Raw genomic sequence first — 22,157 nt, 5'->3', positions numbered from 1 at the left:
CGATTGAGCAAACTGTGGAGTGGAGTCTCCCTCAACCGTTGAGGACCAGGAGATGGTGGAAGGCAGTGGAGAAGCTGGGTAGAGGCTGGGGGAGGGCAAGCGAAAGAGGCTGCGGAGGAGAACGACGGCAGCGCCGAAGGACACACCGAGGGGAGGCTCCAGCCCCTCCAACAGGCGGGAGCCCAGCTCCAGGGGAGCCCGCAGCTTCCTCCATCTTGGTTGATGGAGGCGGGGAGCGGCGTCTGGGTCTCTCCACCGTGGCGCCCGTCCCCCAAGGGCCCCTCAGGCGCAGACGCTGGAATCAGGGGCTGTCCCCTCGGCCGAATGGCGGAGCCCAGTTGGGGCTTCGCGGGGCCAAGTTTCCCAGCCCCACGGGGTTTGGTTTTGAATTGGTCCCAAGTTCCCACAGCAGTCCCGACAAAATGGAGGACGTCGTCTCCTCCTGCAGCCATGACGGGAGGTGGGGGGACAATTCCCCACGGGGGTGAGGCGAGGGTGGAAGTGTTCCCACTCTCCTCAGCACATTCGGGAACCCACTTCACGCGCTGCCCCGACCTCCCACTTTGCCTCGCTCCAGCCCTTGCCCGGGCTCGCCCCTCACGGGGGGCTTCAGGAACTGGGCAGGGAGGGCGTTGGGGACATCGAGGCCGCGTCTCTCCTCGGTTAGGGTCGTTGGGAGCGGCTCCAGGGGCCTGGGCGCCCAGGCCCGAGCTAGGGCAGGCGGCCACGGCCTCACTCTCGGGCTGTCCCGGGCCCTGGAGGGCAGCCCTGTCGGGCAGCCCTGTCCCCCAGAGACCGAGCCGCCGATGGGTGCAGCGGGCAGCGAAATTCGGGCGGCCTGACCCTGACGGACCCGAGGGTGGGGGCGGGGTGGGAGGCGGGGGTAAGGAGGGGAGGGGACGCGGCGGAGGGCCGAGCGCCGGCGAAGGGGGGAGTGGAATGGCAACGCCGGGGGGTGTGGCCTGCGCCTGATGGACAGCCCTCCGGACCACCCCCTCGAGGGGGGTCCTGAAGGAAGGCAGATGTAGCCAATGGACGTTCCCGAGGCGCCCCGACCCGCCCTCCTCGCCAGCCAATGAGGGCGCGGAGGGCGGGGCCTTCCCGGGCTCGTCCGCGCCGCCGCCTCCTCCGCCTCCTCCTCCTCACCAGCGCTAAACCCGGGACTGGACCGAGCGGAGTTGTGCGTGTTGCGAAGGGGGGTGGGCCGGGGGAGGGGAGGTTCGTTCCGCGGAGCCGCAGCCAGAACCGGGTGAGGCTTATCCCCGCTGTCTTTCCAGTCCAGGTCCGCCGATAGTGGGGGTGGCTGGGAGCAGCGCAGCCTCGGGAGGAGGAGGCGGAGGCGGAGGCGACTGGGGAGGCGGAGATGGGTGAGGGCAGCCTCCGGAGCCTCCCACCGACCCGGGATTAATACCCCGCGGCGCGGCCGCCGTCGCCGCTGCCGCGTCGGGGCCTCGGGGGCTGCTCCGGGCTCCGTTCATGTCACAGGCGTCTTCGCGTGCGGCCCGAAGGGCTGCGAGAGTGAGGGCGAGGCCGGGAGGGCTGGGTGAGGCGGACGCCAGAGGCGGGGGTCGCTCGGGGGGCGGGGGCTGCCCGGGCCGGGGCGGTGGGAGGTCGCGGGGTATTTTTCCTTTCTTTCTTGCGGGGGGGGGGGGTGGAAAGGTGGGGGGAGGGGCGCCTCAGTTCGTTCTCCCGCTCTCGGGGCTGCGCTCCCACCGTCTCCGCTGTAGCCTGAGGTCCCCAAGTTTTTCGGGGCGAGGGTGCTGCCTCTTCCCCCACCCGGTCCCCTCCGACGCTCTTCTCTTCCCTGGGCTGCGCTGCGCGGCTCTTGCTCCTCACGTATTGTTTGGCTGGGTCTCTAATGGCGGACGGGGAGGCAGCGCTGCCGGTCGCCGACTGCAAGGGGGGGGGGCAAGTCTCGGGCCCAGGGCAACTGCTTGGGGCAAATATGGGAGATAGCAGCCCGGCGGTGACGTGAGCCGCCCCTTACCTCGGAATTGGTGCCGGGAGTGACGGGGATGACGCTGGGTGGGCAAATTTAGGAGGGAATACTGTTCCCTTGCTGGCGTCGAGGCAACGTTTACCCTCCCCCCCGCCCCTTCCCAGTAGCAGGCTTGGTGCCCTCCAGCCTCCTCCCTCCAGATTTTGCCTTTCACGTGGGTTTTGGTCCCAGATATATATTTTGCGCGGTTTTGCTCTACTTTACGTGGGAGGGGATTGTTGGTCGCGAGCTGGGGAGCAATAATAGAAGGGCCAACCTCCTTGACCTCTTATTCCCTTCTCGGCTTCCTCCTGGTGGAAAGGGCTTGGTTCTCCCACCTGGTTGGATGGTCTTGATCCATTTTTCATTTTTCCTCTTACCCCAGGACCAGGAATCGCCTTCAGCCCTATCTGGTGCATCTTTGGCAGAAAGTGAGGAAAACACCCCCATTGTGAGTCCTTCGCCCCTAATTTGTTGATCTTAGAGGACGTTGTCAGGTTGTAGGGGTTCAGCCATGGGACTTGACTATCCCCGTTGTTTTGAGGGGGAGGAGCTTTCCCTTGGGTGGCAGCTGCCCCCGGGGTGAAGCCTGGGTAATGGCTGATGAGGCAGCTGGGAGTGGGCGCTGCTGTTTCCACCGCTGCAGACATCTCTCCTGCTGCTGCAATACCAACCTCAGCAACCAGACGACGGGCTCCTGCAGCTGCTCACGTTACCCGGGAGGAGGGGTGGTGCAAAGGAGGGCATATTTCTGGTGCCCTCTAGAGTTCCAAAGTGGGAATTGAAGTTATTTCGTTTTAAATGCTATGCGTGCAACCATCTTTAACACTTTTTCTTCCTTTACAATGGAAAATTGATTGTAGGTTTTGAAAAAATAGAATCATTTAACGTTTTGTTTGTGTCTGATTTAAAAGACTTAGGGTTCATGAGTTGGTAGCTCTCTTTCATGACTTTGCTTGGGAAACGGCAGTGAAATCCACTCTTCTAGTGTTCTAGTTTATCCAACTAGGTAACTAGCTACTATGCAGATTACGCTAGTCCACTGCTCCAGATAATCTCTTAGTAGTCCATCTTCTGTGTTGATTAGTCTTCACTTGAGTCATTCTTGAATGTGTCGCCTGAGTGATTTAATGCTTGTAATTTGTTGGTTTTAAGGAACAGTCTTGTAATATACTAGGCAGCAAAATAAACATAGCCAGTCAAAATTTCTGTCAATTGAGATTAGTTACAAAATATCAGTGGAGCTAGCACTCTGGACACAATGTATCTCATTGACAGTTGATTGTCCTGAGCTCTGGACACATTGTATCTCATTGACAGTTGATGCTGTAACTTGTAGCTCTTTGTCAGAGGTGAGTCATAAATATAGTATATAGCTCATGCTTAAATATTAAGTCCCAAATGGATCAAAGTTAATAGATGATGAATATTTGCTGAGTACTAATCTTAAAAATGATGTGAGGATGGCAGCTTATATTTTAATACACAACATTCTAGGCACAATGCAAGGCACTTTCATTATTATTTCCTTTAATTTTAGCAAGTAGCCTGCAGAGTAATAAAAGTAGCACATGTTGAGCCCTTATTGTATGCCAGTACAATTCTAAGTTTAAAAAAAAATGCTTATTATGGAAACCTTAATTTATGAGTGAGGACAGTAAGCTGAACCTTTGTATACCTGTCATTTACATTCTATAATTATCAACACATATCCAAACTGATTTTTAATATAAATTAACATAATCCTCCCAAAATGATGTACTGTATGGTGGTATGATATTGTCAGAGACCAGTGGTACATGTACTGTTTTTATTTCTAATTTGTAGAGGAGGAAACAGGCATAGGGAGGTACCAGGTAGTAATAGTAGTATCAAACAAGCAGTGTGATTAAAAGTGCCTAAATTCAGCAACTATGCTGTCCTGTTTTAAAGTACATAATATACTGGCTTTACACATTTGGAAATTAAACCATGAAAAAGCCAAGGTTAGAATCCTCTTAGCTCATGTTCTTTTCCTAGAGAACAGGTAAATAGACAGCAAATGTTTGAATCTTACTGAGTACCTTTTTGAAAAATAATAGAACTTTAGTTATCGTTAGATTATTTTACTGCCTTATTTAAAAACTGTCTATTTGATGCGTGACTGGGTGGCTTAGTTGGTTTAGCATCTGCCTTCGGCTCAGATCATGACTTAGGGTCCTGGGATGGAGCCTCACATTGGGCTCCCTGCTCATGGGGGAGTCTGTCTCTTCCTCTTTCCCCCACCCCCCCACTGGTGTGTGCGCTGTCTCTCACAAAAATAAATAAAAACTTAAAAAAACCTGTCTATTTGTATCAGAAGTAATATATTCTTTTTCAGTATGTCTGTACAGAGTCTGTAATTGTTTCTTAAATACTGCAACTTAAATGAGTATAACTTGTCTGATGAGTTTAAGGCTCTTTTCAGCTATTAAGTCATTGATATAATGGATCAAGGATCAGATCTTCACAAAGATGGGCAATGCTTATTTTATCACCACATATTTTCACAAAAAATTTAACTTTCTTGGATTTTTTTCTTCTTAATTATGTTGATGGGAGAAGGTTGGTAATTGCTTATATTTAATAGACATTGGGAGTGAGGACATACAAAATGTATAATCAAGATTATCTGTAATGTCAACACATATGCTAATGAAAGCCATAGTTCCTTCTCATAATACCAAAATGTGGTCCTTGTCAGAATTTAAAATTCCTTTGCTTAGAAAGACCAACTAGTGGTGTTTTAATGTGCCAGACAGTAAGATGAAGGTAACCTGATGATTCAATTGACCTTGACTAAATAAGTACTTTATTATACTTACTGGGCACTTAATGTGAGTTAGGTGATTTTTATATGTACATATGAAGTGTTTCAGCAGTTAAAAATACTTTCTATATTTATGGCATCTTTCTTTAGTGCATCCTTAATAGTATGTATCCCCCTTCTCCTGCCTGTCATTTTAAGATTTTAAAAAATTTTATTTTAGAGAGAGACAGCACGTGTGCGGGTGTGCACAAGTTGGGGGTAGGACTGAGGGAGAGGGAGAGAATCCCAAGTGGACTCTGAGCTAAGTTCGGAACCCTGATCATGACCCTGAGATCATGACCTGAGCCCAAGAGTCTCACGTTTAACAGACTGAGCCACCCAGGTGCCCCATGCCTGTCCTTTTAAACACTTGGGGGAAGGATACAGGGTGGTCTCTACTTTTCCATGTTATATAATGTCATGGGACAGACTTTTGTGCCTCATGTGGTGAGACAACCCTGAATCACTCAGATATCACACAGATGCTGACGTAGGAATGTTTCAGACTTTTGCATGGATATAGAGCTTGACAGTATTGTCTTTGTACAACAGTGGTTTTTTTTGTTTGTTTTTAAGAAAGGGACGAGGATGGGGATGGGCAGAGGTAGGGGGGAGAGAGAATCTTAAGCAGGTTCCGCTCTCAATGGAGAGCCTCATTGCAGGGCTGGATCTTACAACCCCAAGATAATTATCCCAGCTGAAATCAAGAGTCCTACACTTAACTGACAGCCACCCAGGCACCCCAACAGTGTTCTTTTCTTAAAGATTGTTCTATTTTGCTCTTGTTTGAGGTACAGAAGTGCATAAACAATGCATTTAAGGTGAAGTGAATCTTAGAATCAGATGCTGTAGTAGTATCGTGATGGAAAGCATGTGTATGAAATACTGGGATCTCTGTGTTGTCAAAAGGTGTGGTATAATTAGACATTTTATATTTTTTGTCCTCTAGGCATTAATATCTGTCTGTCCCGTTAACAATATTAATGTATATATTATACTGAATAACATTTATTTTAAGAAGACTTTGGCATATTCAACTTGCGTGTGTATTCTTAAGTGAGCCCAAATGCAAGTGTTTTCCCCCCCTGGATTCTCAGATAGTATTTGTGTAGGGCATTTTAAGTTACTTTGACTCCATGGATTTTCCATTTTTTAATTTCAGTTGGTTAATTTTCTTCTATTTCTGTCAGAGAGTAAAATTGGGACTTTAGTCTTGAACAGGACATTTGAACTATTCAAGTCTAAAAGTTCTTATGCACAATTCTTTTTTTTTTTTTTTTTAAAGATTTTTATTTATTTATTCGACAGAGATAGAGACAGCCAGCGAGAGAGGGAACACAAGCAGGGGGAGTGGGAGAGGAAGAAGCAGGCTCATAGCGGAGGAGCCTGACGTGGGGCTCGATCCCAGAACGCCGGGATCACGCCCTGAGCCGAAGGCAGACGCTTAACCGCTGTGCCACCCAGGCGCCCCTCTTATGCACAATTCTAATATGTAAGACCTATAAACTTGTCAGTGAGAAAAATTGCTGTTGCATAAATCCATAATTTTTTTTAAAGATTTTATTTATTTATTTATTTGATAGAAAGGCAGCGAGAGAGGGAACACAAGCAGGGGGAGTGGGAGAGGGAGAAGCAGGCTTCCCGCTGAGCAGGGAGCCCCATGCGGGGCTCCATCCCAGAATGCTGGGATCATGACTTGAGCCAAAGGCAGACGCTTAACAGCTGAGCCACCCAGGTACCCCAAATCCGTAATTTTTAACTACAGGACTCTGCGTAACAATTGTATTTTATTTTTTATTTTGGTCGTATACCAGCAGGAAAATTCTGTTTTACATAGTTGGAGTTGCAAATTCTTTTTATCTGCAACCTGTTTTTTAAACAAGTCACTTTGGAATCTTAGGTTTCTATTATTAAAATAGAAATGGGAAGGGAATTATAAGGGCCAGCACCAAACACAAACTTGGTAACAAGATACATTGGTCATCTTAAATGTTTAAAATTTGGATTGTGAGCATATCTGTTTCATTTCATATTTTAAAATCTAATTTTGTGCATCAAGTGTTACATAACACTTTGGAACTGCAGAAAAAAATTTTGTAAACCATTAGGAAAATCTGTTATGGAGTTTGAAAAGGATGTTTAAAGAGGTTTACAAAATCACTTGGTCACATTACTAGTTTGGGATTTGTTCTTAGTTCTATTTTATTTTTAACTTAATAGCAGTACATTGAAAGTTAGATGTAATAAAACTTAAGAAAAATTCATGGTCCTTAAATTGAAAGAAGTAATTTTATTGATTTGATTACTGTCCTGTAAGTATTAATATTTACTATTACAAGAAATGATTTGAGAGTAAACTTTGGATATTAGGGTAAGTAGGTAATGAATATTTAATAGGTCTGGTTTAAGAAAAAACTTTTGAATATTTGTTTCATTATTACATGTTATCTGGTTTTTGTTTATCCTTGACGAGTTACTGTTACAGAATTTTAACCATTCTTTTTAATATCAGTAGACTGCCAAGGGTCAGGTTTCTCCTACTTCTCCAGAGTGTTCTAGATTTTTTTCCTCTGGTGTTCCTAGTGAATTTGAAGGTCGAATTTGTTATGTGAATTTAAAATTTAAAGGTTAAAAAAACCACACCCAAGCTAATACAGTGTTATATGCCAATTACATCTTCATTAAAAAAAGTTTTAAAATATTTTATTCTTAAGTTATTAAATATTTTAGTATGGTTCTCATATTTAAAATTAATATTAAATTGTAATTTAAGAGTAATCGTAATTTATTAGGATTGTTGCAACCTCATTAAAAAATTGAGAAATGTTACAATTCTTTAAGTTATTTCTAACTGTACATTTTAGGTTGGATAAGAAAAATACTTAAATGGTGATTTTAAGTGAGATCGTGGTGCTTAGTTACAGATTTCAGACAGAAGACAGTTCACAAAATATGGCATACAAGGAGACAAATTCTTTAGTTTTTTACTTTATGGCAATGCCAATACTTTTGCTGTAGCCCCCTAGATAGATCCATTATCTGGATTTATTATTATAAGAGTTTGGAACTGAAATCATGCTTTGTAACTTAAAGAGATTTTATTCGTAATACTGGACCAGTTTTATAATCATTTCTAAGAGGCACGTCTTTTGACTAGAAAGTGTAGTATTTCTTGGACTGTTGAGCCGGCTGGACCAGACTGAGAATAGTTCAGGGTAATCAGGGCACTGCAGAAATAATTTATTCAACAATTTATGTATTGTAATGTTTATTATATATCAAGTAATCATTAAAAAAATATGTTCTGTTAGTAGTTGGCCAGCACTTTCTTTGGCTCAATGTTTGGAAGAGCATTTCATTTAGACTTATAATGCTACACTCTAGGACCCTAATTTGGAATTTGTAAGATTTTGGTTAGGCCGGTAATGATCAGATTAGTGAATTGTGTTTCTAGTTCTATAGAACTAAAGAAATATTAGAGTAGAAGTAAAAATTTAGTTTATATAAAATTTTTATTTTATCGTTTCATCCTGTTTGTATTTTTTTCTTCAAAGCTTGTCATATTTTAATTATTTCAGTTTAATTATTTCTGGCCCTAACGTGATATTTAAATTCTTACATGTTCATGGTTGTATGTTTTTGATGTAATGAAAACTTTTTGTTTTAATTTAGTTATATAAAATCATTACTATAAGATTAAGCTAGTTTTAATCTTACAACTTTATTTTTTTATTATTTTTTTAGAGAGAGAGCGAGAGAGCACACGTATACTTGCAAGCAGGAAAGGGACACGGAGAGGGAGAGAGAGAATCCCAAGCAGACCCCATGCCCAGCGCAGAGCCCGATGGGGCTCCATCCCCCAACCCTGAGATCATGACCTGAGCTGAAATTAAGAGTTGGACACTTTTCTTTTTTTTAAGATTTTATTTATTTATTAGAGAGAGAGCATGTGTGAGCGAGCATGAGTGGGGGGAGGGGCAGAAGGAGAGGGAGCAGCAGACTCTCTTCTGAGCAGGGAGCCCAACTTGGGGCTTGACCCGAGCCAAAGGCAGACAGTTAACTGACTGAACCACCCGGGTGCCCCTTAACTTTACAACTTTAATTACTATGAATATTGTCTCACTTTGTGTTTTTATTTTTGTTTGACTCTTAATATTGTATAGGTCTGTTTCTTAATCAAATAAATTTTAACTCCTTAGTAAGTCATTTTGTTCTATAGCTGAACAGTTCTATGTTGCATATCAAAGAGAAGCTTCTGTTCACGTTAGTCTTTGTCTTCCGTGACCCAAACTCCTGATTTCTATTATTTTCTTTATTTGTGTATTACACGTTTTCCATCCTTATGTCCTTGCTCAGCTGGTTTCATCCTATCTTCCTCCTGGACTTTAGTGTTCATTTGTTTTTCCCATTTCTAACTGCTTTTACATTTAGAAAAAAAAAATACCACACAGTATCTGTACTTTTTTGGCTTTACTTGTATGAGGCATATCCAAAAGTAAACTTTTGAATTTGCTGAGATCATGGAATGTGGGTGTGGTTCTAGTGGTATGTTGGTACCTCACATGGAAGGGGAACTAGTGGGACTTAACTTGAGTTTTTCTGCCTAAAGAAATTATTTTTGTTACTTGATGTTGCTAGGGGATTTGCAGTGTGACATGTGTTTGGAGCCAGAGAGATTGGGGTTCAAATCTACCCTTGCTTATGAGGGAACCTTTGGGATGAGAGTTTTCTTTTCTTTTCTTTTTTAAAAGATTTTATTTATTTATTTGACAGAGATAGGGACAGCCAGCGAGAGAGGGAACACAAGCAGGGGGAGTGGGAGAGGAAGAAGCAGGCTTCCCAGTGGAGGAGCCTGATGTGGGGCTCGATCCCAGAACACCAGGATCACACCCTGAGCCGGAGGCAGATGCTTAAGGACTGAGCCACCCAGGCGCCTCTGGGATGAGAATTTTCTTAAACTAGATGGTGATGATAATTGCATAAGTGTATAAATTTACAAAGAATTGTCAAACGTTTCACTTAAAATGAGTAATTTAAAGATTTATTTATTTGAGAGAGAGAGACAGAAAGTGCACTAGTGGAGGGAGGGGAAGAGGGAAAGGGAGAGAGAATCCCAGGCCGACTCCCCATTGCCGGGCTCGATCTCAGGACCCTGAGATCATGACCCAAGTGAAATCAAGAAAAGCTCGCCCAACTGACTCAGGCAACCTTAAAGTAAGTAAATGTTTACTGTATAAAAATTATGCCCCTATAAAATTGTTAAAACCAATTTTACTCTATCATTTATTTACCAGTTTGTGGTCTTTAGTAAGTTATTTAACCTCTGAGCCTTAGTTTACTCATCTGACAAATGAATATAATCCTGCTTTTCTGTGATTGCTTTGAGATAAAAATTAAAAATCATACAGAGTATGTGACTGGCCTGTAGGTGCTCAGTTAATAGCTGCTAAGATTCTTAATCTGTCTGAATGGGCCAAACATGAAATTTTTTTTTTTTTTTTTTTTTTTTTTGCCACCACTGGTAAAATAAACTCACTGAATGCTCATCTGCTAGTAGAGGGAAGGAATTCTTTCTGTTCACTGATTTCTCTCTGCCTGCTCCTTTGTCAGTCTATAAGTATGCTAAAGTGCTCTCTCCTTCAGAATCTCTATAGAATCTTTGTACACCTCCTAACTCCTTCATTTTCCCCTTATTTTTCAAAAGAAATTTCACTGATTTGTGCTCGCAGCACTATACCAAATCTGTATTTTTGAGGTTGCTAGTTATTTAATTGTCAAATCCTTAAGTGCTTTATTTTTGTCTTAACTCTTTAGCATTTGAAATTTAATATTCCTTGAAACTCTTGATTTCTGGGACTGCAAACGTAATGTGGTCTTACACTTCTGTCTCCTTTACTTCCCCTCATCTGACTCAGATGTTAAGACTTTTAAGTGTTTTTATGTCCTAAGGTACTCAGCTCTCTCCAGTTTTGTTTTGTACATTGACTGTAGTCCATTGTGTTCAATAATAGGGAGTTATATTTACAAGGCAACTTTCATCCAAGTCCTTATTCCAGTCTACAGCCAGATTAATTTTTCATAAAGCCCAGTCTGATCACATTACTCACTTTGTAAAAATTTGAGAGATTCTTGTTGGCATGTGAAACAAAATAGGAACTAAGCTTTAAAACCCTTAAACAGAAGAAATCAATTAGGAAATGTGTTATATTTGATTTTTAATAGGTTCTCAGTGTTCATTTTGAAGAGACAATCATGTAAGTGAATGAGTATAAACAGTGAAGCATAATAGGTAATATACAGACATGAGTAGTTACATGCATGTCAGAGAGGACAGTTCTTAATATTTTGGTTATAAAAATAAAACATGCCCTTAAAATCTTTAAGTACAAAAAAAATGTGATATAGAAAATGGAAGTCCCCCCAGTCCCTTTTATTTGAGATGTTTACATTTTTATATGTGTATTCTTAATTTTTCCCTGTTCATCATACTAATGTTTTGCATGTATTATATTATTATCAATAACTGACATTTTCTACACAAGTCTGACATGCTTGTAATTCCTTCCCTGTCCTTATGTTGCAAAAGCCTTCAGTTGATTAATGTTTGAATTCTAGTGGTTGATTTATTAGAATGGTTCATAAGTCTCAGTTCTTTGTGATTGAGGGATAATGTGGTATAATGAAAGGTATGTGGACTTAAGGCACAAACTCTGGTTTTGCAGCTAACAGCAACGGTAGAACATAGGAAAGCTACCTGCTTACCTAAAATAGTTTACTCATCTGCAAATTGGGGTAGTAACAATAATAATATATTTAAGATACCTATTATAAGGTAAATTTTAAGGTAGTTGTGATGAGCGTGCTACCAAGTATGCCTTTTATAAATGGTAGTTACTGTTATTTTATTAGATATGTGATAAAATTTAGAGACAAAAAAGTAGAACTCAAGGCATGAAGGGATTGAATAAAAGGGATTAAACTGAAATAAGACTGTGTGCCTTTGCTTCAGAGTTTTATGTATTTACTTTCTGTAATTTGTCTACCAAAGGGGAGAAAACAGATTTTCTTTGGTATACTCTATGTTCTCTTTGGTCTTAAAATGAAAGGAATACAATCAGTGAACATCTGAAGAGCATATCTCTGGGAGAGGATGCTGGTAAAAATTGTCATTAGTGTCGGGGTGCCTGGGTGGCTCAGTCAGTTAAGCCTCTGCCTTTGGCTCAGGTCGTGATTCTGGGGACCTGGGATTGAGCCCTGTGTTGGCCTTCCTGCTGAGCGGGGAGTCTGCTTTTCCTCTCCCTCCGAACCCCCTCCCCCCCACTTGTGCTCTCACACTCTGTCTCTCAAATGAATAAATGAAAAATCTTGTCATGAAAAAAAATTGTCATGAGTTTTGAGTTTTCAAAAACAGGGAATAGATTTTTCTAGTAATAATCTGTATTGGAGAAATAGATTCTTAGTACCTGAAGCCTTTTTGAATCTGTGATCTCAGTTGCTTATTGATGCAGGTATTATTGTTTCATTAGGTTAGATGGGTCTTAATCATGGGACTTTTGAACTGTAAACAAAGTATATTCTTTGTAAAGCCCTTTATTCCATCACGTTAAAAAACACTGGGAAAATTTGGTATCAAAGACAGTCATTATACTTGATCGTAGATTTGGAATACCAAGTGTTTTAAGAATAAATGAATGTTTCCAAATTAACATATGTGGTTAAAGTTTACTTGTGTTGTTGTAGATTTTAAACTATGTATGGAGAAGGAAGTGTGGGTTTATTTAGCTTTTTTGGTTAAGGATTAAAAAGGGATAGGGCATGATAACCTTTTATTAGGGTCTAAGATTAAGCCATGTTACTAATACGTAGATTGAAAATGGAGGTAATAAAAAGTCATGACCAAAGACACAGGGCAGAGATTTTTATTGTTTCATTTTGAGGGCATTATTTTAATTTCCTGTTTTATAATGGGTAAACTGAAGCTCAGGTGTGAAATGATTATTCTTTAGACCACAGGAAGGGAGGGAGAGAGAGAGCTAGAATTAAGTTGTGTGGAAGTGATAGGGGATAGCAGCGAAAAACCAAAGAAGAACCCACAGAAGTTATCTGTTACCTCCCTTTATTAGAGAAGAATACTCATTCAGTAATTATTCAGGCATTGTGTTAACTACAGAGGATACAGTGATAGGCAATAAAAACATAGGTCTTTGCCCTCATGGAACACACAGTCTAATGGGGGATACAGATTACAAGTAAACAGAATTATAAACTGGATAACTGCAGGGTATAATGATGCAAGTATAATAAGGGAGAACTTATTTAGACCTGAGATGGGTTAATGAAGTGTTTGGTAGGGAAGGCTCTTGAGACAGTGACATTTATTTTTATTTTTTTAAGTTTATATGTAAATTCCGGTTAATATACAGTGCAATATTTGTTTCAGGTGTATAATACAGTGATTCACCACTTCCATATATCACCCAGTGCTCATCATAACGGGTATACTCCTCAATCCCCACTACCTATTTCATTTTTTAAAAGATCTTATTTTTATTTATTTGACAGAGAGAGCACAAGCAGGGGGAGTGGGAGAGGGAGAAGCAGGCTCCCTGCTGAGCAGGGAGCTCGATGCGGGGCTCAATCTCAGGACCCTGGGATCGTGATCTGAGCTTGAAGCAGACACTTAATGACTAAGCCACCCAGGTTACCCCCCATTACCTATTTAACCCATCCACCTCCCTTCTGGTAACCATCAGTTTGTTCTCTATAGTTAAGAGTCTGTTTTTGGTTTGCCGCTCTATTTTTTTCTCTTTGTTGATTTGTTTTGTAAATTCCACATGAGTGAAATCACATGGTATTTGTCATACTTTGACTGACTGACTTTGCTTAGCATAATACTCTTTAGCTCCATCCGAGTCGTTGCACATGGCAAGATTTCATTCTTTTTTATGGCTGAGTAATACTCCATGTGTACACACACACACACACACACACACACACACACACATCTTCTCCATCTGTCAATCAGTGGGCACTTGGGCTGTTTTTATAATTTGGCTATTATAGGTAATGTTGCTGTAAATATTGGGGTGCGTGTATGCTTTTGAATTAGTATTTTTGTATTCTTTGAGTAAATACTTAGTAGCATGATTGCTAGATCGTAGGGTAGTTCCATTTTTTTTTCTTTAAAGATATTATTTTAGAGAGAGAGAGTGTGCGCTTAAGCTTGGGAAAGAGCAAAGGGAGAGGGTGAGGGAGATAATCTCTAGGAGACTCCCTGCTGAGCGAGGAGCTTGACAAGGGGCGTGATCCCAGAACCTTGAGATCATGACTTGAGCCTAAACCAAGAGTCAGATGCTTAACCTACTAAGCTACCCTGGCGCCCCAGGGTAGTTCCGTTTTTAACTTTTTGAGGAACCTCCATACTGTTTTCCAGAGTGGCTGCACTACTTTGCATTCCCACCAACACTGCAAGAGGGTTCCCCTTTTTCCACATCCTCACTAATACCTGTTGTTTCTTGTGTTATTGATAGCCATTCTGTCAGGTGTAAAGTGATATCTCATTATAGTTTTGATTTGCATTTCCCTGATGATAAGTGATGTTGAGCATCTTTACACGTGTCTGTTGGCCATCTGTTTAAATGTCTGTTCATGTCTTCTGCCCATTTTTTAATTGGGTTATTTGGTTTTTTGGGTGCTGAGTTTCATAAGTTCTTTATATATTTTGGATACTAACCTTTATCAGATATGTCATTTGCAAATATCTTCTCCCATTCCAAATGTTGCCTTTTAGTTTTGTTGGTTGTTTTCCTTCACTATGCAGAAGCTTTTTATTTTGATGTAGTCCCAGCATTTAATTTAATTAACTAATTTATTTTTTTTAAGTAAGCCCTAAGCCCAATGTGGGGCTTGAACTCACGACCCCATGGTCAAGCGTATGCTCTACCAACTGAGTCAGCCAGGTGCCCCCATAGTTTATTTTTGATTTTATTTCCCTTGTTTCAAAAGACGAGGGAGTGACATTTATACTGAGACTGGAAAGAAGTTCAGAAGAGATTGTTTCTGACAGAGAAAGATTGTGTGCAAAGGACCCTTTGGGACAAGGAGGTTCTTGGACCCTTCCATGAACTAAAGAAGGCTTAGTTTAGCAGAGACCTAATGAGCAAAGCAGGGGAAGAATAGTGCTGAAATTGAGCCTAGCATGTAGGCAGGGATCAAATCTGGCAAGAATCTTACAGGTCAGGGGAAAAATCTTAGGTTTTCTCCTAAGTACACTGGAAAGCCATGTAGGAAGTCATTGGTGTAGTATGATATTTTAGGATCCTTTTTTAAAGGATCTTTGGGTATTCTGGGGAATGTGGTGGGTAATGTCAGTAATCCAGCAGAAAAATGATGGTGAATTTTAGGGCTAGAGGGATATCAGAAGAAATGGACAAAGTGGATAGTTTCAATATTTATTTTGGAAGTAGGTAGGACTTGGGGATGACATGGCTGTAAGGGAAGAAAGAAGAAATTAAGAATGACCTGCATATTTCTGGTATGAGTAGCTAGACACGTAACTTCTCTAAATGGCAGACTGGAGAATGTGCGGATATAAGAGTGAAAGAGCAAGTTAAAAGTACTAGATGTAGGAAGTAGGCAGTTTAGGACTTTGAAACATCTTGATTGAGGTAGATTAAGGAGACCTAGGGTATTGGTAATATTTAAAATCAAGGGAATGGATGAGATCCCCAATGAAAGTTAAAATTACTTGAAAGTAACTTGCAGTTAAATTGTGGTCCTATGGGGAAAAAATTATTCCATACTCCTAGAAATTCTATGCCCTAGAGATAACCTGTATGAGTTAATTGATTTATTCATTTATTAGATCAAAGGGATTTTTGTTTAGACTCTATCATAACCCTTGAGCGGAAATTTAGTATATTAGTGAAACGATTTTTATCAGTTTCTAAAGTCAGAGTAGCATCATTTTAGATATCTGATGAAGATATGTTAAAAAGAAACTTTTGTGGCTAGATTGTAAGCATCATGAGGGCATTATCTGTCAAGTCATCAGTCATCGGTCTCCCGGCCCCTTTCCTCACTTCCCCAGAGATTAGTAGTAGTATTATCAATTTAATGTTGATTACTTCAAATTCTTTTCTGTGCATAAACTAATATGTACCCATGAAAATTACATAGTAATTTCATGTGTGCATTTTAGAATATGTATACTATACATATCTTTCTCCAACTTGCTTTTTTCACTTAGTGGTATGACTTAGATATCTTTGAGTTAGTAAATAAAGATCTACCTCTTTTTTTAACTGCTGTGTGATATTTCATGTGATAGATTTAACATAGTTTAGACATTCTGTTGATGGACATTTAGTCTTTTTGCAATGTTTTATTATGCTACACAGAATATATGTGTAGTAGTTTCTCTGGGTTCATGCGTGTTTTTGCTGGGGTAAGTTCTGAGAATAGGTGTGACAATAGGAATTGCTGAGTCAGAGTCTATATGAATATATGTTCTAATAGATAACTATCAAATTGTCTTCCACTGGATCACTGTATTGACTGCATTTCCACTAGTTTCTCTGCATTTTTGTAAACACTGGGTATTATCAGATAGTTAAATTTTTGTCTACTTATTTATATTTTTTAAAAAATTATTTATTTATTTTAGACAGCAAACTCCTGTGGGGCGGGGTGGCAGAGGGGGCAGGAGAGAAGGAGGGAAAGAATCCCAAGCAGATTCACCCGCTGAGCTCCATCTCACAACTCTGAGATCAGGACCTGACCCGAAACCAAGAGTCGGACGCTTAACTGACTGAGCCACCCAGGTGCCCCAAATTTTTGTCAGTTTGTGATTTTTCTAACGTATGGATATCAATTCTTTGTTATATTTGTTACAATTATTTATGTATATACGTACCTACAGTATATTTTTTCATTTTGTATATTTCTACACCTTACTGTGTTTCTTTGCTATGTAAACATTTTATAATGTAATGGGAAAAATCTTTTTTCACTATTGCAAGAGATAGGAATAACCATAATGAATATGCAAGGCTTTTATGAAAGATTTTATAAAATAATATAGGACATAATAAGAAAACTAGAATGGAAAGGTATGCATATGTCTGGATGGGAAGGATTCAATAATGTCAGAATGTTAATTTTTTTCTCCGAATCTCTAAATTCAACGAAACCCTAATCAGATCCAAGTGTGTACGAAATTTAAAAGGTAAAAAGGATAAACAGTGAGAAGGAAGATGTTCCTCTGTTCCTGACCCACCTACACAGTTCTCTTCCGTATGGGCAAACCCCTGTTGTCATTTTCTTAGAAATTTTTTTTTTAAAGATTTTATTTACTTGACAGAGAAAGAGAGCACAAGCAGGGGGAGTGGCAGGCAGAGGGAGAGGGAGAAGCAGGTTCCCCGCTGAGCAGGGAGCCCAACGTGGGACTCGATCCCAGGACCCTGGGATCGTGACCTGAGCCAAAGGCAAGCTGCTTAACTGTCTGAGCCACCCAGGCGTCCCTGTTCTCTATACTTAAGAGTCTTGTTTCTTGGTTTGCCTCTCTTTATTTTTTCTCTTTGTTCGTTTGTTTTGTTTCTTAAATTCCACATATGAGTGAAATCATATGGTGTTTGTCTTTCTCTGACTGATTTATTTTGCTTAGGGAAATACACTCTGTCTTCATCCACGTTGCTGCAGATGGCAAGATTTCATTCCTTTTTATGGCTGAGTAATATTCCAGTGTGTGTGTGTGTGTGTGTGTGTGTGTGTGTGTGTGTGTACACACACATACATTTATATACCACATCTTCTTTATCCATTCATCAGTTGATCGATACTTGGGCTGTTTCCATAATTTGTCTATTGTAGCTAATGTTGCTGTGTAAACATTGGGGTGCACATATGCCTTTGAATTAGTATTTTTGTATTTGGGTAAATACCTAGTGCGATTGCTGGATTGTAGAGTAGCTCGATTTTTAACTTTTTGAGGAACCCTTTGATCTTTGTCAGTGTAAGCAAAAAGTGGTGTCCTTTTAGAATTTAAATTTATATTTCTTCTAAATATTTCATATATTTAAGAGCCATTTGTATTTCTTTTCTAGTGAACTATGTTCTTTTTTTTTGTCCTTTATTCTTTTTGGTTGTTGGTTTATCTTATTGGCTATAGAACTTCTTTGTCTAGATTTTTTTTTTTTCTGATCTGTGTTGCATATATTTTCTTCATAGTTCATCATTGTGTTTATTTGTGCTATTCCCCTCCCCCCATGTAAATGTCTGATAAAATACACTAATGTAAAATATTCCATTTTTTTCTGTTTTTAAGTGTACAGTTCATTGGCATTAAGTATATTCACAAAAATGTTTTATAAAAAATCACCATTATCGATTTTTAGGACTTTTTCATCATCTGAACAGAAACTCTGTACTCATTAAACAATAGTGCCAGTACTCCTTTCCCCCAGCTCTTGGTGACTTCTCTTCTACCTTTTGTCTCTATTAGTTTGCCCATTCTGGGTACCTCAAATAAGTAGAACCAGAAAATTTTTGTCCTTTTGTGTCTGAATTATTCACTTATCATGTTTTCAAGGTTTTCTATGTTGTAGCATGTATTAGACTTTTCTTTTTAGGGCTGAATAATAATAATCCATTGTATTTACATCTTGCTTGTCTTCATTCATTTGCTGTTAGACTTTTGGGCTCTTTCTACCTTTTGACTGTTGTGAATAATGCTGGTGTGGACATTGGTTCACAGGTATTCATATGAGTCCCAGCTTTCATTTCTTTTAGGTATATACCAGGAAGCAGAATTGACTGATCATGTGTTAATTTTATGTATAACTTTTTGAGGAAACCCCAAACTGTTTTCCAAAGTGGCTGTACCCCATTTTATATGGCTCTGAGCAGCAATGTAGAAGTGTTCAAATTTTTTCTTTCAGAAGTGTTCTAATTTTTGTACATTTTCACCTTGTTATTCTTTCATTTTAAAGATTTTATTTATTTGACAGAGAGAGCATAAGCAGGGGGGAAGGGGTAGAGGAGAAGCAGACTCCCCGCTGAGCAGGGAGCTTGATGTGGGGCTCGATCCCAGGACCCTGGGATCATGACCTGAGCTGAAGACAGGCACTTAACTGACTGAGCCACCCAGGCACCCACCTTGTTATTCTTTATAAAAAAAAAAATCCATCCTAATTGCTGTGAAGTGGTTGTCATTTTGTTTTCTTTTCCTTTTTTAAAAAAATTTTTAATTGTAAAAAACACATATCATGAAATTTGCTATCATAACCATTTTTAAATGTATAGCTCAGTAGTGTTAAGTATATTCATATTGTCATGCAACAAATCCCCCAAACTTTTTCATTTTGAAAAACTGAAACTCTGTACCCATTAAACAATTCCACATCTACTCCTCTCCTCAGGCCCTGGTAACCACCCACCTACTTTTTGTTTGTGTGAATTGACTTCTTTAGATACTTCATGTAAGTGTGATCATACAGTATTTATCTTTATTCACTTAATATAATGTCCTCAAGATTCATCCACGTTGTAGCATGTAATAGGTTTTCCTTTTTAAGGCTGAGTAATATTCCATTGTATGTGTATATCACATTTTATTTATCTAATCATCTTCCTGTGGACTTTCGGTTGCCACTTCTTGGCTATTTGTGAATAATGCTGCTATGAATGTAAATGTGCAAATATCTCTTGGAGATCCTGCTTTCCTTTTTTTTTTTTTTTTTTTAAGATTTTATTTGTTTATTTGAGAGCGAGAGCGAGAGAGCACAAGAGAGGGAGCATGAGCAGGGGAAGCGGCAGAGGGAGAAGCAGGCTCCCAGATGAGCAGGGAGCCCGATGAGCAGGGAGCCTAATGCGGGGCTCAATCCCAGGACCCCGGGATCATGACCTGAGCCGAGGCAGACGCTTAACTGACTGAGCCACCCAGGTGCCCCAGCTTTCATTTCTTTTAGATATGTACCCAGAAGTAGGATTGCTGTATTATATGGTAATTCAATTTTTAATTTTTTGAGTAACCTCTATACTGCTTTCTATATCTGCTGCTCCTATTCCAACTGTCAGTGCACGAAGGATGAAGTTTCTTCCGCCAAATCGATTTATCCTCAGAAACATTTCTTACTTTTTGTTTTGATAGTAGCCATCCTTATGTGAGATGTTATCTTTTGGTTTTGATTTACATTTCCCTAACTAATGCTGTTGAGCATCTTTTCATGTGTTTACTCGTCATTTGTATATTTTCTTTGGGGGTGAGGAAAGTATCTGCTTAATTCTTTTGCCCATTTTTTAATTGTTTTTGTTGAGTTGTATGAATTCTTAATATTTTCTGGATACAAATAATTGACAAGTCCAAAGTCATGAAGCTTCCCCTCTGCTTTAAGAGTTCTGTAGTTTTAGTTCTTCAAATATAGGTATTTTGATCCATTTTGACTTATTACGAAAGCCTATTGTGTTTTGTCAAAATCTTTTTTGCCTCAATTGAGATGATGATGTGTGTTTTTCCTCCTTCTAACTATTAAAATGGTATATTATTTTGATTTTCTTAAGTTGAATTACCCTTGCATCCTTGGATAAATCTCACATAGTCATGATGTATAATCTTTTTAATATGCTTCTGGTTTTAATTTGCTACTATTTTATTGAGGAGTTTTACATGTATATTCATAAGGAATGTTGGCCTGTAGTTTTCTTGTAATGTCTTTGTTTGGATTTGGTATCAGAGTAATGCTGGCCTTGTAAAATGAATTTGGAATTGTTCTCCCCTTCATTTTTTTGGGACCAATTTGAGAAGGATCAATGTTAATTCTTCACATGTTTGGTAGACTTTATCAGTGATGCCATCTGTTCCTGGACATTTTTTTATTGGGAGATTTCGGATGACTGATTTAATCTCTTTGCTTACTGTAGTTCTATTTAGATTTGATTTGATTTGATGTAATCTCTACACCCAGAGTGGGACTCGAACTCACAACCCCAGGATCAAGAGTTGCATACTCTACTGACTGAGTCAGCCAGCCACCCCTAGATTTTGTATTTCTTCTTGAGTCAGTTTTGGTAGTTTGTGTATATCTAGGAATTTGTCCATTTTATCCTGGTTATCTGATTTGTTGGCCTACAATTATTCATTGTGCTCTCTTATAATTCTATTTCTATAAAATCAATAGCAGTGTCCTATTTTCATGTCTGATTTTAATAATTTGAGATTTTTGTTTCTTAGTTAATCTAGCTAAAGATTTGTTAATTTTTTCAAAGAACTGTCTTTTTGTTTTGATGATTTCTCTACTTTTTTCCCTCTATTTTATTTATCTGTGCACTAATCTTTATTTCATCCTTTCTGCTAGGCTTGGGTTTACATTGCTCTTCCTTTTCTGGTTTCTTAAAGTATAAAGTTTATCGATTTCAGATATTTTTATTTATTTATTTATTTATTTATTTATTTATTTATTTATTAAGATTTTATTTGAGAGAGAGAGAGCATGAGTGAGAGCACAGAGTGAAGGGCAGAGGGAGAAGCAGACTCCTTGCTGAGCAGGGAGCCTGATGTGGGGCCTGATACCTGGACTCCAGGATCATGACCGGAGCTGAAGGCAGATGCTTAACCGACTGAGCCACCCAGGCGCTCTGATTTCAGATATTTTTAAATGTAGGTGTTAATAGCGGTAAACTTCCTACTGAGCATTGTTGTCACTGCATCCCATGTTTTGATATGTTGTGTTTGTGTTTTCTTTGGTCTCAAAGTGTTTTTTCATTTCCCTTGTGATTTCTGCTTTGATGCATTGATTGTTGAAGTGTGTTGTTTAATTTCTAACTATTTCTGATTTTCCATTTTTGCTTCTATTATTTTTAATTTTGGCAGTATTTACTTCATATACTTTGGGCATTCTTTTGTTAGTTGTGTATATGTATATATATTTATATCTTCCTGATGGGTCGAATCTTTTATCATTATATAGTGGCTTCCTTGTTCTCATAACCTTTTTTGACTTAATGTTCGTTTTGTCTAATATTAGTATATCCACTCCATTCTCTTCTCTGGTTACTAGTTGCATGGAGTGTCTTTTCTGTTTACCTACTTTCAGTTTCTTTGTGTCTTTGTATCTAAAATGAGTCTCTTCTACACAGCATATACATAGATTCTGTGCTTTTTAAATCTAACCTGCCAATCTTTGTCTTGTAATATAATTTAACCTATTTAACCTCGTTACATTTAAAACAATTATGAATAAGGAAGGATTCACCTCTGCCATTTCGCTATTTGTTTTCTGTATATCTTATATGTCTTCCCCCTCCCCTCACCATTTCTTCTTTACTGCCTCCTTTTGTGTTTGATTAACTTTATTC

General features: G+C 39.7%; 1 protein-coding gene across 10 annotated transcripts in view; it reads left to right on the top strand.

Annotated features, from left to right (window-relative positions):
* The first annotated feature begins 1,082 nt into the window (after positions 1-1,082).
* Positions 1,083-22,157, top strand: part of ZMYM2 (zinc finger MYM-type containing 2) — a 104,832-nt gene continuing 83,757 nt past the window's right edge. For 2 of the 10 annotated variants that reach the window (XM_057309800.1, XM_048215544.2), the window contains exons 1-2: positions 1,243-1,282; positions 2,364-2,429. The gene's annotated coding sequence lies outside the window, so the exon portion shown is untranslated. Of the gene's footprint in view, positions 1,544-2,363; positions 2,430-22,157 lie in introns of all 10 variants that reach the window. The other 8 variants (XM_048215549.2, XM_048215546.2, XM_026492947.4 and 5 more) reach the window with 7 other exon arrangements.

Source organism: Ursus arctos, unplaced genomic scaffold (genome assembly GCF_023065955.2).
Source record: "Ursus arctos isolate Adak ecotype North America unplaced genomic scaffold, UrsArc2.0 scaffold_10, whole genome shotgun sequence".
NCBI classification, from domain to species: Eukaryota; Metazoa; Chordata; class Mammalia; order Carnivora; family Ursidae; genus Ursus; species Ursus arctos.
The sequence above is the reverse complement of the archived record's forward strand: the minus strand, read 5'-3'. Positions and strand labels throughout refer to the sequence as shown.